At 38.1% G+C, this 5,517-nt stretch overlaps 1 pseudogene; it reads right to left on the bottom strand.

Moving 5' to 3' along the window:
* Positions 1–4,406: 4,406 nt before the first annotated feature.
* On the bottom strand, positions 4,407–5,072 carry LOC123158767 (ATP synthase subunit beta, chloroplastic-like; annotated as a pseudogene).
* Positions 5,073–5,517: the final 445 nt, after the last annotated feature.

Below are 5,517 nucleotides of genomic sequence, written 5' to 3' on the forward strand. Positions count from 1 at the left end.
TATAGAGAGCATTTACCATTACTACCTGTGTCGGGTTATCAAGACCATGAGTTTCTTCAATAAGTGATGGATTAAGATCATATGTTTCTTCGTCAGGCGGTAAATTAAGACCATGTATTTCTTCAATAGGAGGTAAGTTCTTAACATCTTCAGCTTTAATACCCTTTTCTTTCATAGATTTCTTTTCCTCTTGCATATCCTCAGGACTGAGAAATAGAACACCTCTCTTCTTCGGAGTTGGTTTAGGAATAGGCTCAGGAGTTGGCTCAGGAAGTGTCCAATTATTTTCATTTGTCAACATATTATTCAATAGAATTTCAGCTTCATCCGATGTTCTTTCCCTGAAAATAGAACCAGCACAACTATCCAGGTAATCTCTGGAAGCATCGGTTAGTCCATTATAAAAGATATCAAGTATTTCATTTTTCTTAAGCGGATGATCAGGCAAAGCATTAAGTAATTGGAGAAGCCTCCCCCAAGCTTGTGGGAGACTCTCTTCTTCAATTTTCACAAAATTGTATATATCCCTTAAAGCAGCTTGTTTCTTATGAGCAGGGAAATATTTAGCAGAGAAGTAATAAATCATATCCTGGGGACTACGCACACAACCAGGATCAAGAGAATTAAACCATATCTTAGCATCACCCTTTAATGAGAACGGAAATATTTTAAGGATATAAAAGTAGCGGGTTCTCTCATCATTAGTGAACATGGTGGCTATATCATTTAATTTAGTAAGATGTGCCACAACAGTTTCAGATTCATAGCCATAAAAAGGATCATATTCAACCAAAGTAATTATGTCAGGATCAACAGAGAATTCATAATCCTTATCAGTAACACAGATAGGTGAAGTAGGAAAAGCAGGGTCAGGTTTCATTCTAGCATTAAGAGATCGCTGCTTTCATTTAGCTAATAACCTCTTTAAATCACTTCTATCATTGCAAGCAAGAATAGCTCTAGCAGATTCTTCATCCAGAACATAACCCTGAGGCACAACAGGCAATTCATATTTATTAGGGGGAGAGTCTTCATCATCACTATCATCAAAATTATCAGTTTCAATAATTTCATTCCCTCTAACCCTAGCAAGTTGTTCATCAAGAAATTCACCAAGTGGCACAGTAGTATCAGGCATAGAAGTAGTTTAATCATAAGTATCATGCATAGCAGAAGTGGCATCATCAATAACATGCGACATATCAGAATTAATAGCAGAAGCAGGTTTAGGTGTTGCAAGCTTACACAAAACAGAAGGTGAATCAAGTGCAGAGCTAGATGGCAGTTCCTTACCTCCCCTCGCAGTTGAGGGATAAATTGTTGTTTTCGCGTCTTTCAAGTTCTTCATAGTGACCAGCAGATATAAATCCCAAGTGACTCAAAGAATAGAGCTATGTTCCCCGGCAACGGTGCCAGAAAATAGTCTTGATAACCCACAAGTATAGGGGATCGCAACAGTTTTCGAGGGTAGAGTATTCAACCCAAATTTATTGATTCTACACAAGGGGAGCCAAAGAATATTCTCAAGTATTAGCAGTTAAGTTGTCAATTCAACCACACCTGGATAACTTAGTATCTGCAGCAAAGTATTTAGTAGCAAAGTAGTATGGAAGTAACGGTAACGGTAGCAAAAGTAATATTTTTGGGCTTTGTAGTGATTGTAACAGTAGCAACGGAAAAGTAAATAAGCAAAGAACAATATGTGAAAAGCTCGTGGGCATTGGATCGGTGATGGAGAATTATGCCGGATGCGGTTCATCATGTAACAATCATAACATAGGGTGACACAGAACTAGCTCCAATTCATCAATGTAATGTAGGCATGTATTCCGAATATAATCATACGTGCTTATGGAAAAGAACTTGCATGACATCTTTTGTCCTACCCTCCCGTGGCAGCGGGGTCCTAATGGAAACTAAGGGATATTAAGGCCTCCTTTTAATAGAGTACCGGACCAAAGAATTAACACATAGTGAATACATGAACTCCTCAAACTATGGTCATCACCGGGAGTGGTCCCGATTATTGTCACTTCGGGGTTGCCGGATCATAACACATAGTAGGTGACTATAGACTTGCAAGATAGGATCAAGAACTCACATATATTCATGAAAACATAATAGGTTCAGATCTGAAATCATGGCACTCGGGCCCTAATGACAACCATTAAGCATAGCAAAGTCATAGCAACATCAATCTCAGAACATAGAGGATACTAGGGATCAAACACTAACAAAACTAACTCGATTACATGATAAATCTCATCCAACCCATCACCGTCCAGCAAGCCTACGATGGAATTACTCACGCACGGCGGTGAGCATCATGAAATTGGTGATGGAGGATGGTTGATGATGACGACGACGACGGATTCCCCTCTCCGGAGCCCCGAACGGACTCCAGATCAGCCCTCTCGAGAGGTTTTAGGGCTTGGTGGCGGCTCCGTATCGTAAAACGCGATGAATCCTTCTCTCTGATTTTTTTCTCCCCGATAGTGAATATATGGAGTTGGAGTTTTTTGTCGGGTTTTTTACATCGCCGTTTGCGATCAGTGCATCGCACACAGTTTCGTGAAAGGGTCTCTCATCGTAGTGTCGCGTTAGCAGCATCCTGTAGTAGTGATACTTAAAACAAAGTAGGAATTCGCAAAATGGATAAAATCATTGCAGTTATTATAGGGAAGTCTAGAGATATCCTATTTGAAGGAGGATGGGATTCAAATCCGGGAAAGGGTCCCTTCTTCCATTGATTTGATAGAAATTCGATTTTCTTTTCCTGTCTGTATGATTTTGATTTTCGATGAAGGAGCCTTTGGTAATGCTTTTATCTCTATTCTATGTCGCAGGCACTTATCCAATCTATAAACAAATACTAATGAGAAAATGAAAGCTACACTAAACTAAAGAAAACATAGGATAGAGATCCTAAAATCTAAAAAGGGCATATTAGGGCTATACAGATTCGAACCATAGACCTTCTCGGTAAAACAGAATCAAACGGATTACTATCGAAATGATTTGAACTGTTTCAAAGACCCAACATGCATTTTTTTGCATTGGGCTCTTTCATAAACTGATTTAAAGATCAGTTAGTCCACCATAGTTTTTCTTTACGGAAAGATAATGAGATGGCTCCCTGTGCTCTGATTGATTTTTTGTATTATGTTCTATCTAGGAGCAATACCAAAGTGTTTCAAAGGAGGATTACCTTGACTTAGGTCTGCCTCCGGTCTAAATTAAATCAACCTAAGTGAAATGGAATCTCTATCATTCCACTTCAAGAGTTAACTATGAGACTTCATACACCTTAAAGTTCATAGAACGAAAAGAAGTTTTTTGGAGGCCCTTATCCTCATTATGCCTAGAATTTAGTGGGCTGGATATTTACCTTATCAACTAGCAAATCCATGAGGGTTCTATTTGATTAGGCACCTGAATTGGCACCTGAATCGGACTAAACCGACTGTTTGTCAGGCTACTGTTCTCCTATTCTCTCGAATCTATGAAGTAAGACATTTTGCAAGAAGATCGATTATGTTCATTGCATAATAAGCTCCTTTTAAAAGCATTGGCGCACGTGTCAACGAGTTGCTCAATCGAACTGAGCTATAGCCCTTATCAACGATATCTTAACATATAGATAATTTCTTGTCAAGATGAATATTTTCTAATGCAAGAGGATACCCCTTTGATCTGTATCTGTTTAGTATTTAGTATATAACAGACCAATAACATAGTGGTATTGCTTAGAAAAGGGATTCAATATATAATCGATCGAAGTAATGGGTCTTCCTTTGTGGTGATAAATTGCCTACTTAACTTAGTGGTTAGAGTATTGCTTTCATACGGAGGGAGTCATTGGTTCAAATCCAATAGTAGGTAAGTAGGTAGAAAAATTACTAGATAGCATTGGACTTACTTCACTTCACTATCTAATAACTTTTTCTACCCCTCTTCCCTTTTTCTTTGTATCAACTATAAACCACTGGATTGTCTTCAATTGGATGGGGGAATCCAATAGACAGCCTCGATTTGTATCCTAGCTCGACTGAGAGCTTCACTTCGCTTCAACCAAATCTTTCGTACCCTCAGCTTTACTCAAGTTAGCTTCGGCTATTTCAAGTGCCTTTTGAGCTTCCTCCGAATCAATATCACTACCCAGTTCCGCATCATTTCCTAAAATGATGATCTCATTATTAACTATTCTCGCAAAACCGCTCCACATAACCGTTGTAACCATTGGCCGTTGAGGAGGCATATTCTCAAAGGAACCATATCTACTGCTGTGTTAATGGGGGCGTGGCTTGGTAATACGCCAATTTGGACACTATTAGTGGATAAAATGATTTCTTTCACTTCACAATCCCAAAAAATTCGCTTACGAGTCAATACATAAAGATTTAATTTCATTTCTGCGATTTGTTCTCCTCTTCTAAGGTTATAGCTTTCGTGCTAGCTTCATCGATGTTACCCACCAAATAAAAATCCTACTCAGGTAGGCCGTCTAATTCTCTGGAAAGGATTAGTTGAAATCCCCTAATAGTTTCCGCAAGAGAAACATACTTTCCTGGAGAACCAGTAAAAACTCCTGCCACAAAGAATGGTTGTGATAAGAAACACTCAATTTTTCTTGCTCTTGCTACAGTTAAACGATCCTCTTCTAATAATTCATCCAAGCCAAGAATTACAATAATGTCCTGAAGTTCTTTGTAACGTTGTAAAGTTTCCTTAACTCTTTGCGCAGTTTCATAATGTCCGTTGCCAATGATCCGAGGCTGTAACATAGTCGAGGTTGAATCTAAAGGATCTACTGCTGGATAAATACCCTTGGAAGCTAATCCTCTGGAGTGTACGGTAGTAGCATCCAAATGTGCAAATGTTGTGCCAGGGGCAGGGTCGGTCAAATCGTCTACAGGTACATAAACTGCTTGAATCGAAGTTATAGATCCCTTTTTAGTAGAAGCAATTCTTTCTTGCAAAGAACCCATTTATGTACTAAGAGTAGGTTGATAACCCACTGCAGAGGGCATTCTCCCTAATAAAGCGGATAACTCTAATCCTGCTTGTAACATCCCAAAATTCTAAATTTTGGGATGTTATATTAATTAAGTGATAATGATTTCTTGTGTGATTTGTTGTGTGAAATTGAGTGAAATTTGAAACTTTTTGAAAGTTGAATGAGAGGGAATGAAATGACTTCCCCAAACTTTCACCTTGCATTTATGATCTACATGAATTAAAATTCATTTCATCACAAAACCCTAGAGTGGAGATGATATGACTACTTCCATTTAAATAAATGAACAGGGTTTTGAAAAGATTTGAATTCCATTTGGAAATATTCCAAATTCAGAAACTTTATGCAACTCAATGAGTTTCATGCGAGAAGATAAAATGACTTCTTCAAATGCTAAGAAAGAGAGTTGGAGGTTCAAATAATCAAATTGAAAGTCCTTTTGTAGTTAGTTTGAAACCCACTTTCAATTTGGAGTTATTTGGTTTTTATTCAAATTATTT

Source organism: Triticum aestivum, chromosome 1D, assembly GCF_018294505.1.
Source record: "Triticum aestivum cultivar Chinese Spring chromosome 1D, IWGSC CS RefSeq v2.1, whole genome shotgun sequence".
Classification (NCBI taxonomy): Eukaryota; Viridiplantae; Streptophyta; class Magnoliopsida; order Poales; family Poaceae; genus Triticum; species Triticum aestivum.